The following is a 15,754-nucleotide window of genomic DNA, read 5'->3' on the forward strand; positions in this document are numbered from 1 at the left end:
CATAAATAGAAAATGTAGGGAAATGCATTAAAGTTGAGGAATAATTCAGAAGATCGTTCGGCATCCACAGCAACCTCTTGATCAGTTAAATTTGTACATCAAGGTTTTTTTAAAAAAGTTTAAATTTTCCAAGCGCAGAAAAGAAGATTTACTTGTCTGTATTCACCAATAGTTTGTAAAAGGGGATTAGCAAAGTTAAAGATTAATTGTACCGCGAGTCCGCGGCGCGATTAAAATCTTGTTACTGTTTCACTCAAACATGATAGTCTGTTTTGAGTGCTCCCGTGTCCCGAAACTCAAGCTTGTTATGAATCAGCCGTAGTCCATGGGGTGAAATTGCTGAGGGGGGACGCAGCGATTTCAATTAGAGAAGGGTTGGGGTGATGGAAAGAGAGAGAGATAGAGAGAGAGAGGAGGGGTCGGTGGGAACGAGGGGGAGAATCAAATCATATACAGGGTAGAGGACAGAATGAGAGAGATCGGGTCAGAGACAGGAAAAGATGGAGAAATCACGGAGAAAGCGAGGCAGGGAGAAATGCCATACGCACAGAGTGCTGATTTCGTTAAGCCAACTACGTCCAAGCAACCGGAACGATACATATTTACGTGGAACTGTAACAAAAACATTGGGTTGATTGAGGGAGCGCCGTTCAGAGGGACATAAATACAGTCCGTTTAACTAGAATCCACTAGCCGCGAGGCTGAAAGATCGATGTCACCATGTACAATAAATGCGTTCTTACACTGTTGTCATTTTTTTTGCGGGGAGTTCCCCCCCCCCCTTCCCTGTATGCGTTGCTGGGAGATCCGAGGGCCATTAGAAATCAAAAAAGTTTCCTCCCCCCCCCCCACACACACAAACGCACTCCCTCCTGTAACAACCCTAGGAGGGAAGCTCAGTGTTTCTTCATTTGAACCTATCGGTACTGCTGGGTTGCCGAGGCAAGGGAGCGGCGCCCGGGACTGGGCTGCGCGCCTAACCGGTGAGCTGTGCGAGGCGGGCCGCGTTTGCTCGGCTCTGGCAAGCGAGACTGGCGGTCTATTGCCCGGCCCGCCGCCGTACACACGTGCACTGCAACATTAACTCTATCTTTTTTATACACAGATACACTCTCACACAGCCACACACCAACCCGTAGGTCGGGCCACACACGCACGCACACACACACACAGAGTTTCACATACATAACAAGGTGACAATCTTTTATACACATGCACACAGCAGCGTTAACTGTCTTTCACGCACATACGCTCAACATAGACACAAGCAAGACGACGTATCCTCTATCTCTCACACACACTAACACAGGTAACAAACTCTTGTCCTGCACACACAAATTAGGCAGGGTGACAGTCTCTACCACACATGGACGTGGCAGCATCAACTGTCTTCAGACTCGTACTTTCTCACTGAGTTAGGAAACAGGCTAGTTAACGCAGTCTCATTCTCTCACACATAGTTCACAAAGTTACAGACGAAAACAGGAGAATACAAATATGCACAATAGCATTCAGTCTCTTGGGCACATACACATTTCTCCCTCTCTCACACACAAGACAAAAGTTACAGGCATGTGATCAGAATGACAGTTTCTCAAGCACATGGGCACAGCATCTTCAGACAAGTACGGAAGGCTACACAGTCTCTGACACATGCGTATATGCATAGTTAAGCACATAGAAATAGAGTGACAGTCATAGTCTCAGGGACACGTAATAAAGGTGATATGATCTCTTGCGTACACCGGTAACGGGGTCCCCCACGCACAGAGAATCACTGTCTTCCACAGGCGGTTACAATCTTGCTCAAACAACGCACATTGTAGACTGACGCGTGGACAGGGTGTCACACGCAGTCTCTGTGGTACAGTCTCACATACACATTATGGTACAAAGTCTCACGCACTCGCGCTGGGAAACGCGCGGCGACGGCGTGGCCCACTCAAAAACACCGAGGCATGGAAACAGTGCCAACTTCACCCATCTCATCAGACACAGTGAGTGTCACAGTCCCTCTCACAGCCCAGAGTTACACTGGCGCACAGATGGTTATAAACAGTGAAACACACATAGTGTCTGTTGGGGCAGAAGCGGATACGTACAAACGAACACACACACACACACACACACACACACACACACACACACACACAGAGCTGCTGTTCTGTCCATTGATCTTCTGCTGCTGATGTTGCACGCTGGGAAATGGTCTAAACGCCTGCGACATGGCCGCTGTCAAGTGATGGCTTGGGAATGACAGCGGAAAGGAGTGGGAGCCAGCGGGCTCCGGGACGGGGTCCCGGGACCGGCTCTTCCTCGCCTCCCCTTCTTCTCCTACCGCTTGCCCCCAAATCTCCACAAGTTCCGCTTACCTGGGACTGGGGGAGGCGGGGGGCGGGAAGTGTGTATGGATGCAGAGATGCACGGGGAAAGTCCGAGAGCTCTTAAAGTGTCTCCGAGAGAGAGAGAGAGAGAGAGAGAGAGAGAGAGAGAGAGAGAGAGTGTGTGTGTGTTTGTGTGTGTGTGTGTGTGTGTGTGTGTGTGTGTGTGTGTGTGTGTGTGTGTGTGTGTTGTTGAGGTGAGCCGGGAGTATGTCAGACTTTCTCCCCCCACCACCCCCCCTCACAAACACAGCGCATTGTCCTCGCCCTATTGTTGTCTTTTGTTATTGTCTCCAGCCGCCTTCTGACCAGCCCAGGGATCTCGCATCGCCCTTGACAGCAGCTGCCAACAAATCTCTCTCTCTCCCTCTCTCTTTCTCTATACACGCCACGTCGGGGAACGGATCGTAAGCAAAAGCAGGTAGGTGTTTCCAAACTGCGTTAGACTTTTCCTTCCCTAAAAAAAACTCTTAGCCTCCAATATATTTATCCTGTTTGTTTCTGTCTACACCTCCCTCTTCTCTCCCTTAACCCAATCACTGGGAAACACACGCACGCACAATTCGCGAGGAATCTCCTCTGCTGACAAGTAGCCGGTGCGGAACACCCATTCCGTCTGCCTTTATCTCTCCCCCTCTCTCCCTCTCTGGTTACACATTAGTGTTTTTAGAAATCTGTTTTTATTATTTTTGTTGCCGTTGCTAGACTCGATCTTCCTGTCTCGTTCCTAACACCCCCTCCTCCACCTCATCTCATCTCCTCCCCTCCCAGAGAGTGGATCTCAGAGTGCCCGCGATCTCGGATTCTGAGCAATCGCCGGTCGGGGAGCTAAATCGCCGTTTTCCGCCTGATCATTTCAGCTTTAACCGGAAGCACCACAGAGGTTAGCACTCTGCTTGTGTAGTATTCTTGCGGATTGTTTGGCCCATGTCTTCTCTTAAAAAAAAGAATTAAATGTGTTTTTACGGGAATTGCAGAATGCGGGTTTACAATTTCACGTGGATTTCCGCGCTCAGTGTTTGCGAGGTGTTTAAGTAGTTCCGCGCGTGGACATCTTTGAAATCGCTAATAATAATGGAAATAGTTTGTAAGGATTTTCGAGCGGGCATTTTAATACGCTTGATCCCGCTTGTTGGAGCTCTTATTTGTAAAGGTGTGTGTGTGTGTTTTAAAAGTTGCTTGAAAAAAGCTTCACACAAAAAAAACTATTTGCCTCATTGCTGCTTTTGTTTGTGGATATAATAGGGCCGCAATGAATGAATTCAGGAGTAACAATGGAGCTGAAATGGACACAAAGCAGCAGAGAAATGAAGTATTTAGAAAGAGAATTATCATATAGTGTCGAGAACGTAATGAAAGGTCATAGTCTAGTTTCACACAAGAGTTTATTATGCTAGAGCTGTTTCATTTATTCTCTCACTCTCCCAACTCTTCAGACTTTTAATGTTCCCCTGTGAAGTCTTTTGTCTCATTCTTTAATCTTTCCTCTCTTCGAGACTTTAAAAAGACTTTTCGCGCGGTTTAAAAAAGTCTTTCTTCCGCTTGTAGTGTAAACTGAAAAACGTAAACGACGTAGAGATGGGAACAGGCGCTCTCTTTCAGATAAACGCGGAAAGTGCAATCAAAATTCCTGCCGTGTAGCTACTTGTTTAGGTGAGACTTTCGCTTTGTGCTACAAAAACGTCAAAAGGCAGAGAGGAAAGTGACAGAGGGGAGGTTCCTCCTTATCTCACTTGGCGTGGATGTTTAAACTCTTGTTCACTGAAACAAGCCGTTTAAGATAGCAAACGCCACTCTGTGCAGTGTCTTGCGACTCGAAACTTTACTGGTAGCGCCAACGTTTGAGCTGTCCCTTTGATCAGAAGATGGAGATGCATTTGATGCACAGATGGGATTTTTCTTTCTCTCTGTCTCTGATTAAGAAGTTAACTGGTGCGTTAATTGCCGTGCCGTTTAACTCTCCGCGATCTCACCTTTCTGCAGACTGCGAGGAATGTTGGTGGCTTTTCCTTTGGACATTTCGAACAGTCAGCTTCTGCCTGATAGGCATCTGTCTGATCTTTCTCTGCATGCTTTCACTTTTAAGATCTTGCCTTTATTATGTAAAAAAGGCAATTAGAGTTGTATCTGTTTGTTTAAAACAAAATGTCTGTTAATTAGCGTGATCAAAAAACCCTCCTCTTGTAGTCCTGTGCTGATGGCTTTGTATCGACTTTACACGGCGCTTATTGTAATTTGATGCCAATTGCGTTTGCAACCGGCTCGCTCGTTAGAGAAACAAGCTGTGCTTTTTATTGCTAAAGTTTTCAGGGTTAGATCCTTGTCTTTCTTTCTTCCGCCCCCTCTACCATTACTGATTTCGGAAGCTCTCTCTCCCCCACCCCCACCTCCCTCTCTCCCTCTCTCTCTCTCTCTCTCTTTCTCCCTCCCCCTCCCTCTCCCTCCCCCCCCCTCTCTCTCTCTTTCTCCCTCTCTCTGCCTCTCTGTGTGTGTCTCTCTCTCATTATATCTAGGTCTCTCCCCCTTTCTTTCTGTTGTTTCTGTCCCCCCTCTCTCTCTGTCTCTGAACGTCCCTCTCTCTTTCTTCCTGTCTATGTCTGTCTCTCTCTCTTTCTTTCTGCCTCTGTCCCTCTCTCTCTCTCTGAGTGTGTGATTTCACTCTCTGATGGCTCCAGTCAAACCGAGTTTATTGTCATGTGCACATGAAAGACGCAACGATAATAAATATAGATATTTTCAACACCACCCCCCCCCCAAATGGGGGCAGTACTGCGGAGGTTTAAGGCGGGAGGAAGGAGTTTTAAAGGATGAGTTTCTGTACCCACAGGTTGTTAAGTGGGACGTCATGGTGGAATCAAATCCATTCAATACGTTTAATGTAAAAGACATTTGACAAACAAGGCATAGGAGGATATGTTTATAATGCGGGAAAATGGGATTAGTGTATAGCTGCAAAAAAAAGGTCAGCATGGACATGATGGGCTGAATAGCCTGTTTCTGTGCTGCCTTTGAAAATGGCTCAAAACTCCCACATATGTGAGAGCCTTTCAGATGTTACGTAAATCAGACTGGTAATGGCCATACTAAAAGGAAACCTTAACCCTTAAGGAAAGTTGAACCTAACTCCATTCTGTCAAATAGAAACCAATGGCCTGAAGTGCACTCCTGTTGTCTGCCTTTGTAACCAGAATATGTCATGTGCCTAGAACATACTGAATATTCAGACCTTTCATCAGAATTGGCTTCCGTATTCCCAGATCCCTTTGTTCTATTGCCCTCCTCAGTGCCCTACTGCTCACTTTGCCCTCCCCAAGTGCAGCACCTCACACTTGTCAGTATTAAAATCCATCCATTTTCCACCTGATCTAGCTCTGTTGCCAAACTTGATAACCTTCCTCACTGCCTTAGTGTCATTTCCAAAATTGCTGGTCTAGTTTACCACATTATCATCCGGATCGGTAATGTAGATACCAAACAACGACAGAGCCCTGCACACCGATCCCTGTGGCACCCCGCTAGTCTCAGGCCTCCAGTCAGAGAGGCAACCAGCTACTACCGCTATCTGGCTTCTCCCACAAAGCCAATGTTGAATTCAATTTACTACTTTATCCTAAATGCCATATGAGAATTCTGGAAACATGAATACTGTGTGATCACAATGGAGACGGGTGAATGCAATTTCCACTGACCTCCAAAGAGAAGGAGGAAGAAGGTCACCCATACAGTGCCTATTTCACACTTTAATGTTGAGATACTACTGATGAAGCCTGGTCAATATTGTTCTGTGGGAAACATGGCTATAAATATGCTCAGAGCACACTCCCACTCGTACTAACAAAATAAATGACCAGATGGTAGATACAGATTTGTCAGGCAAGGGTATCAGGATTCAAGATTCAAGACTGTGTAATGTCATTTCCTGTACACAAGTGTAATGGAGGACAACATAATTATTACTCTAGATCTGATGCAGCACAAAAAAACATAAAAGGTAAAAAACGCAATAAAAATTAAAAAGTACGATTAATATAAATGCGTAAGTTAGATTATACACATTGATTCATTGTATGTCCATAATGTGACACTAGGCTGTGACGGGAAATAATGAACTCATGGTGAAGTTAGTGGGTGGAGGTGTTGATCAGCTGTACTGCTCGGGGAAGGTAACTGTTTTTGAATCTGGTGGTCCTGGCATGGATGATACGTAGCCTCGCCCTGCTGGGAGTGGGACAAATGGTCGATGAGCAGGGTGGATGGGATCCTTCATGATGTTACCGACCCTTTGCCCAGTGGGTAGGCTGGTGCCAATGATGTGTTGAGCAGTTTTGACTACCCGTTGTACAGCCTTCCTGCCCGCCACAGTGCAGTTTCCGTACCAAGCTGTGATGCAGCTTGTTAGCACACGCTCCCTAATGCACATTTGTAGAATGACCGGGGTATGAACATGCAAAGTCCAGCTCTCTTCAGCCTCCTTAGAAAGTGGAGGCATTGATGACCTTTCTTGACTGTGTAGGCAATGTTCTGGAACATGAGTGTTTGTGATCTGCACACCCAGGAGTTTGAAACTACTTGCAGTTTCCACTGCTGTGTCGCTGATGTAAACTGGGGTTGAGTGGCACAAGTTCTCCTGAACACCTTCTCCTTTGTCTTGTTGACATTAAGGAAGAGGTTACTTGCCTGGCACCAGGCTTCAAGCTCATCTGCCTCCTGTCTGTAGGCCATCTCATGATGAGCCCCATCTGCTGTGTCATTGGCAAACTTGAGGATGTGATTGCTTGGGTGTTTGGCCATGTAGTTATGTGTGAGCAGAGTGTACAGCAATAGGCTCAGCATACAGGCCCAGGGGTTAGACTAAGATGGAGTTAAGATAGAAATCTATCAGGACCTGATACGATGAGGTCAAAAAGCTAAGTGACCCGTGCCTGCTCCGGTGGGCACTTGGATGGCATGGTGATGCAGCTGCAAGGGCCGTAGTCTCGCATCTCCAGAAAAATAGCTCAGTGCTGACTTCTGGCACAGCTGGTGTGGAGTTGACACATTCTCCTTGTTACAGTGTAGATGTTTCTCTCGGTGCTCTGTTTTCCTCGTATAAACCAAACAGGTTAACTGTCCACTTTAACATTTCTGGTTAAAGAGGCCAGTCAACTAGGGGAAGGGGGATGAGGAGACAATAGGTTACAGGAAAACTTTGTGGGGGAGTGGGATTTGTTTGTAATTTGGTAGAGACCTGTCTGTAATTTGGCTGAAATGTTGTCCTTCTATGTTGTAAGGAAAGATGAAAATATGCTAGCATTTAAAGCATGAACATGTCAAAAATACCAAGATCTCTGACCTTCCCTGAATGGTGCCATTAGATTCCTATGTCTAACTGGAAGGGCCTTCACTTGATACGAGGACACCCTTGCCACTGTACTCCTGCATTATTGCAATCTGGCTTCGAAGAGGAACCACGGGTATCATTTTCTGCCTTGGATATGGGGGTGCTGCCAATTAGCCACACTGAGAGTGACTGTGACCCTTAATTATTGAGATGATCCTTCGCATTGTGGGGGGGGGGGGGGGAGTTCAAAGATGTACTGGCATGTCCGTTTATCATTAGGCATAGTAACAACATGTGGTATGCACAAACACCTCCGTTCTTAGCATGCCCCTTCAAGGGCAGTCAAATTTAAACTTTTTTGCACTTCCCTAGCTTCACCCATAACCATTCCTGAGATGCTCCTGATGTGATGAACTCCAGATATGGATCCCAAACATTGTAGCAAAATAATATTCAATGCAGGGTATCAAACCTGTCGCTTCTTGCTGCTGCCATCAGGAAGGAGAAGGAGCTACAGGAGCCTTAGGTCCCACACCACCAAATTCAGGAACATTTATTACCCTGCACCCATCAGGCTCCTGAACTGGTGTGGATAACTTCACTCTCCACAACTCTGAGCAAATTCCACTACAACTCACATTCTCAGTATTATTTCTTTCGTATTTGCACGATTTGCCTTCTTTTGCACATTGGTTGTTTGTCCGTCTTTCTCTGTAACCTTACATTGATTCTATTGCAACACTCACAACACGCTGGAGGAACTCAGCAGGTCGGGCAGCATCCGTGGAAACGATGAGTTGACGTTTCGGGTCGGAACCCTTCACCAGGACTGTAGAGGGAAGGGGCAGAGGCCCTATAAAGAAGGTAGGGGGAGGGTGGGAAGGAGAAGGCTGGTAGGTTCCAGGTGAAAAACCAGTAAGGGGAAAGATAAAGGGGTGGGGGAGGGGAAGCAGGGAGGTGATAGGCAGGAAAGGTGAAGAAGGAATAGGGGAAAACACAATGGGTAGTAGAAGGAGGCAGAACCATGAGGGAGGTGATAGGCAGTTCCCTCATGGTTCTGCCCCCCAGCTGCTTATCACCTCCCTCATGGTTCTTTATAGGACCTCTGCCCCTTCCCTCTACAGTCCTGACGAAGGGTTCCGGCCCGAAACGTCGACTCATCATTTTCACGGATGCTGCCCGACCTGCTGAGTTCCTCCAGCGTGTTGTAAATGTTGCTTTGACCCCAGCATCTACAGAGTATTTTGTGTTATTGATTCTATTGTATTTCTTTGTTCTATTGCGAATGCCTGCAAGAAAATGAATCTCAGCATAGTATATTGTGGCATGTATTGATTATAAATTTACTTCGAACTTTGGACTTTGAGATGATGGTGGATGTTTCTTTTGTACTGTGGCCGTAGCAGAATCATAGCTATCTGTTCCACCTCTGATGTTAATGATAGCTCCTCTTCATGACATGTGAGGGTACAGTGTGTGTACAGTATTAGCAACACTATACTGCTTCAGTTAAGAAATTCTTTTCAATTCAACATATAATGCTGATTATATAACAGCAGATACAATGCTGTTATATATACATCACTTTTACAAAATGCTGCTATCACTTTTAACTCCAGTTTGACTCCATTCTAAAGTTAGATCATCTGTTCAGATCCTTGATTTCAGTTCCCCTTATCTATCACGCATTTTCTCGTAAGAACAGGACTAGGCCATGTAACCCTTTGAGCTTGTTTCATCATTCAAGTTGCTCATGGATGGTCAGTATTTCAACTCCATTTGCTCATATTTGATTTAACTCCCCACTAAAATAATAGATGACTCCATTAAAAATGTATCAAAAGCAATCCTGGGATAAAGTTACCTCTGATTGTTATGTGTAGTGACATTGCATTCTTTCTGAAAGTATGCTGTAAACAGTGAGTAATATGCATGTTGCTTCTCCCTCTTTAAGACATAAACCATCGTATATGTCCTGAGTTCTCTATCTCTGTTTCCTATGAGTCAACGCTAGAAATTTTTAGTCAATTATTTCAACAGATGCTCTACGTTAGAAAATGACTGTGCAATTTGGAAGGTGCAAAAACATTACATATTCAGAGTTTGTTTTCATACACTTTACCTTTATGTATTCCACTGCCCTGGTGTAAATTGAAATGGGATTATACCTTACACACATTGATTCTTGAAACAGCTCCCATCTGTCTCAGTTATACCATCAACACTGAAACATCTATGAGATTGGAGGCTTCTTAAAGTGTGGGCATGAAATCTATGATTTTTTTAAAGTTGCCCTGTTTGCACTCAGATGATCAATACTAACAGCAACTTCTTGCATTTATGGAGTAACACAGAGAGAAAAAAAAAGTCTTGGTGCTTTGCAGAAGTACAACCAGACATTGAGCCAAGGAAGGATAAATTATTTAGTGGTCCAGAAAGCTTGAGTCAATGAGTCTGGTTTGAAAAAGCACCTTGAAGGTCAAGGGTGTTCCAGTCATGCCCTGAGGTACTGTACTTACAGGGTTCAAACCACTGTAGAGGAGAAGGAATGGACAGGAACAATAGCAATAAGATTGAAAGAGTACTGAGAAAACTTACAAGGATGGGGCCAGGTTTTGAGAATCAGAGCTAGAGAGAAAGGGTGAATTGGTTCGGACTTTATTCTCTGGAGCGTAGGAGAATGAGGGGAGATTTGATAGAGGTTTACAAAATTATGAGGGGTACAGATAAGGAACATGCGAACAGACTTTTTCCACTGAGGTTGGGTAAGACTGGAACGAAAGATCATAGGTGTAGAGTAAAAGGCAAAATACTTAAGGGGAACCCGAGGAGAAACATCTTCACTCAGAGGGTGGTGATAGTGTGGATGAGCTGCCAGTGGACGTGGTAGATGCAGGTTTGATTTCAACATTTAACAGAAATTTGGATAGGTACATGGACGAGAAGGGTACGGAGGTCTATGGTCTATGAATGGGTCGATGGCAGAATAACAATTTGGCACTGACTGGATGGGCAGAAGAGCATGTTTCTGATCCATTGTGCTCTATGACTCCATGAATTTATGAACTCGTAATTATATGGCCCTTTTTGCTACCTCAGGATAGGCAAGGGCTTTACAGCTAATTCAGTATCTTTCAGAGTTACCAGTGTTTTGATGGAGGAAAATCTATCAGCTAATTCAAGGCTAGCAAGATGCAACAAACAGCCACCAGTTAGTAAGCCGATGACTTATTTTCAGTGGGCTTCCTTGAGCCACGAATGTTAAATGCTGGAGGAGATGGTCTGCTCTTCAGTGATGAAGATATGCCCTCCTGAAAAGGTAAATGAGGCATATGACAGAAAACAGCTTCTCCAAGAGAGTAGCATGTCTTTGGTGATTCCCCACCACCACCCCCGCCACCGAAATGGCCATGTTGTAGAGTACGAACTTGTGTTAGGATAAATGCTGTGACCTTTTGACCTGGAAGCCAGAATATCTGGCCCACTCAACCAAGACTGTTATGTTCCATTCATGACTATTTTCACTGATGTATAAGATGTATAATTTCAAACTTCCAATATTCCTGTGAAATATTAAATCAGCTCTCTGCACAATCTACTTTCCTTAATGCAAAATTTTTTAACTTGAATTATCTCTTAATTTGAATTGAAATTGTACAAAAAAAACCACCTGCTGAGCTGTTTTATTAAAATTATCCAATTTGAGTGACTGGATAATTTGACTTTAAGTTAACGTGTGTACATTACATACAACTTAAAATCCCTAGTTTGTGATATGGTTTTGCAGTGATTATGGTGCTGGATATGTTATCCATTGGTCTGGATATATGCCAGCTGGAAAATGCTGGTAAGAGTGACGATAGGCTGTCACATTACTGTAAAGAAAATGGTTCAGTAATGTAGAGAAGAAAGCCTGCAGTCCTCCTCAGGTCTGGTCTGTGTGTGATTCCAGGCCCATACTAACTATCTGCCACTCAGACACAAAACGATGAACTAGAGTATCCAAGGATTGCCTATTCAAAGTTCAAAGTATCCTGAGAATCATTTTCTTACATGCATTCACAGTAGAAAAAAAATGATAGAGTCAATGAAAAACTACACACAAAGATTGAAGACTGACAGGCAACCAATGTGCAAAAGGAAACAGACTGTGCGAATACCAAACATAAATAAATAAATGCTGAGAACATGAGTTGTAGAGAAAGTGAGTCTGTAGGACGTGTTCGATGATCAGTTCAGTGTTGTGGTGAGTGAAGTTATCCTCACTGGTTCAGGAGTCGGATAGTTGAAGGATAATAACTCTTCCTGAACCTGGTGGTATGGGACCTAAGGCTCCTGTACCTCCTTTCTGATGCTAGTACATTACTACCCAGTTGAAGTGAAATCATAATTGAGGATGAATTTAACAGAATTCTTTTTGCAAAGTTCACTGTGCACATCAGTCACAGAGATCTCCAGGGTCACGAGAACGTCCAGCACTTAACTCAGCAGCTTCCTTCCCTTTAGATTTACACTGGCCTCAATTTAACTTGATTTACACCCAAGTGTCGGTTAAATGGCATTGATTAAGCTTCATTGCTGCCATCAGGATTGTAAAAAATGTTAAAGAGATGGACTGGGGAGTGTTTGTGAAGTAAACCATATGCTTCTTGAAAAATGCTGCTGTTGTCAACAGCAAGCTTTCAAATTAGAGTTATTGTAACGAAAATAAGTTAGGTTTCTTGTTTTGATCAAATGGATAATAGCACTCAAGTCCACCTACTGTCCTGCCATTGGATAACTTAATTAGAAAATGTTGGCGCTTTGGGCCTTGCACATGACAGAGTAACCATGGTACGTAAAGCACTTAAGAGGTAGAACAAGGGTTGAAGCATTGTTTCAAGGGATTAGGAGCCTACAGGTAAACTTGTTTGGTACTGTCAGATCATTGTAACAAACCTCAGGTGATTTGTAACAAGGCTCAGTTGTTTTAATACCTTGATAATGTAATTGTTGATAGACATTTAGAGTCCAAAGGCATGGAAACAGGCCCTTCAGCCCATCTCATCCATACCAACCAAGGTGCCAATGGAGTTATTATTTCTCAGTTTTTCAGTATTAAGAGCATTTTTGGTGATGAGGTTTCTCCCTGTTGGTACTGCCCCTCCACCAGTGGGTCCTCTGTTGGTCCTCCTAGCAATGTAGGGAAACTGGGGCTTTTGTAGCCTGGTTCTTGATGTTTAGGAGACTGTGGAGGAAGTTTCAACCCCCCTCCGCCCTCCTTTCAATTGGAGGGTTGTGGGGGCCTGAGAGGTTGGTTGAGGCAGAAACACCCAACGCATTGGAGGTGTAGATGGATTTATACTTGAGGACACATGATCTACAAGGTAATGGTCTCAGTAATGTAAAGTGGGATAAGGCCAGAGAGCTGGCACATGTTTGCCAGTTTTCACTCCAACTTTCACCATACCCTCAAATTTACCTGGTCCATTTCCAACACCTCCCTCCCCTTTCTCAATCTCACTGTCTCTATCTCTGGAGATAACTTATCAACTGATGTCTATTATAAACCCACAGACTCTCACAGCTACCTGGACTAGACCTCTTCCCACCCTGTTACTTGTAAAAACCCCATCCCCTTCTCTCAATTCCTCCATCTCTGCTGCATTTCATTCTAGAACGAAGATGTCCTCCTTTTTCAAAGAAAGGGGCTTCCATTTCTCCACCATCAACACTGCCCTCAACCACATCTCTTACATTTCACGCATGTCTGCTCTTAACCCATCCTCCCACCACTCTACCAGGGATAGGGTTCCTCTTGCCCTCACCTACCACCCCACCAGCCTTCGCGTCCGGCACATAATTCTCTGAAACTTCCGCCACCTCCAATGGGATCCCATCACCAAGCGCATCTTTCCTTCCACCCACGTTCTGCTTTCTGCAGGGATTGGTCCCTATGCCACTCCCTTGTCCATTCATCCCCCCAGCACTCATCCTTGAAAGCAGAACAAGTGCTACACCTGCCCCTACACCTCCTCCCTCATTACCATTCAGGGCCCCAAACAGTCCTTCCAGGTGATGGGGATTATATACTGTGTCCAGTACTCCTGGTGTGGCTTCCTGTATATCGGTGAGACCCAGCATAAATTGGGAGACCATTTTGTTGAGCATTGCACTCTATCCACCAGAAGAAGCAGGATCTCCCAGTGGCCACTCACTTTAATTCCACTTCCCATTCCCATTCTGATATGTCAATCTATGGCCTCCTCTACTGGCCCGATGAGGTCATGTTCAGGTTAGAGGAACAACACCTCATATTTTGTCTGATGGTATGAACATCAATTTCTCGAACTTCCGGTAATGTCCCCCCAACCCCTCCTTCACCATTCCCCTTCTCCTTTTCCCTCTCTCACCTTATCTCCTTGCTTGCCCATCACCTCTGTCTGGTGCTCCTCTCCCTTTTCTTTCTTCCATGGCATGTTGTCTTTTCCCATTAGATTCCCCTTTCTCAACCCTGTATCTCTTTCACCAAACAACTTCCCAGCTCTTTATTTCATTCCTCCACATTTCTCTCCCCTCCCCCACCTTTTAAATCTACTCCTCATCCTTTTTTTCTCCAGTTCTGCCGAAGGGTCTTGGCCCGAAACATCAACTGTACTTTTTCCCATAGATGCTGCCTGACCTGCTGAGTTCCTCCAATATTTTGTGTGTGTTGTTTCAATGGACTGAATGGCTTCCCCTTTTGAAATAACTTTTCCATGATCTCTTTTTAATCATTAGCAAACTTGGAAGGGCTGCACTTACTCCTTTCATCTTAGTCATTGTTAGAAATTTTAAATAAATTAGGCCCCAATTCCAACATTGAATCTTCCAGTACCAACCCTCAGGTTCCAGTACTAAAATGAGGAGGTGGTACAACAGACCCCTGAGGCCCCAGTTCTCACCCTGAGCCCCCAGTTCTAATCTCAGGTCCCCTGTGTTTACCCTGAGACCACTGTACTAACCCTGAGTCCCCACTCCTAACCTTCGGGCCACTGTTATAACTCTGACCCCAGCTCTAACCCTGAGGCCCTATTCTAATGATGCATGCCAACTCTGATAATACCATTCTAATCCTGATGCCCCAGTAATAACCCCTGAGGTTCTCTGTCTAACCCTGAGGTACATAACCAGATAGAGATGGCCAACTTGAAAATGGGTTGTTTGCCTGATTTTTTTCTTCTTTGCTCACCAAACCTCTATCCAGATTAATATAGAAACCCCTCCTCTTTGAGCCCTTGTCTTCTACAGCAGCCTTTTACATGGCTCCTTGCTAAGTGTCTTTTAGATATCCAAATACATTATATCTACTGATTCCCCTTTATTTAGCCTGCTACTAATTTCCTTAGAGACTTTTCATATTAAAGGCATTTTTTCTAATCTTCCAATCCTTCGCAACCTTGAATGTATCACTAGAACCTCCTTTAATCTGTTCTGAAGGTGAAATAGATTAAGAACGTATCTAGTCAGTGAAAGCTGGGCATCGTGAGAGTCTGGAGAGGCCAGGACTGTTTCTATTGGAGCTTAGGAGGCCAAGAAGAGACTTTATGGGGTATAAGGGACATTGATAAGGTGGATGGTCTCAGTCTTTTACCTAGGATTGTGGAGGCTAAGATTAGAGGACAGAAATTTGAGGTGAGAAGGGAACCATTTAAAGAGGACCTGATGGTCAGCTTTTTCACACAGATGGTGGTGGGTATGTGGAACCAGCTGACAGAGGGAGTAGTAGATGCAGATACAGTAACAACATGTACAGGAAATGTTTTGAGAGATGAAAGCCTAATGCAGGCATATAGGACCAGCTCAGGTAGGCACCTTGTCTGGCCCGGACAAGAAGTCATTTCAGTGCTCTATCATGTTATGACCCTATGAGATGCTATGGGTCTTCTGAAGCTGCAGAGATATATAGGTCCTCCAAATGGCAGTTCCTGACAAATCCCTCACACCTCCATCTCCTCAAGGCTATGACCAAATGGCTTGGAGAGCAGCGTTCTCTCCAGCTTGTGAATCTTGGCTTTGCCGCAACTACGGACGA

At 44.7% G+C, this 15,754-nt stretch overlaps 1 protein-coding gene across 7 annotated transcripts in view; it reads left to right on the forward strand.

Moving 5' to 3' along the window:
- Positions 1-966: 966 nt before the first annotated feature.
- The window catches only part of sox5 (SRY-box transcription factor 5), a 396,739-nt gene continuing 381,951 nt past the window's right edge, over positions 967-15,754 (forward strand). For 3 of the 7 annotated variants that reach the window (XM_063072336.1, XM_063072334.1, XM_063072337.1), the window contains exons 1-3: positions 1,908-1,997; positions 2,679-2,802; positions 3,153-3,264. The gene's annotated coding sequence lies outside the window, so the exon portion shown is untranslated. Of the gene's footprint in view, positions 984-1,907; positions 1,998-2,678; positions 2,803-3,152; positions 3,265-15,754 lie in introns of those variants that run through there. The other 4 variants (XM_063072333.1, XM_063072335.1, XM_063072338.1 and 1 more) reach the window with 4 other exon arrangements.

The sequence above is a fragment of the Mobula hypostoma genome, chromosome 20 (genome assembly GCF_963921235.1).
Source record: "Mobula hypostoma chromosome 20, sMobHyp1.1, whole genome shotgun sequence".
Lineage (NCBI taxonomy): Eukaryota > Metazoa > Chordata > Chondrichthyes > Myliobatiformes > Myliobatidae > Mobula > Mobula hypostoma.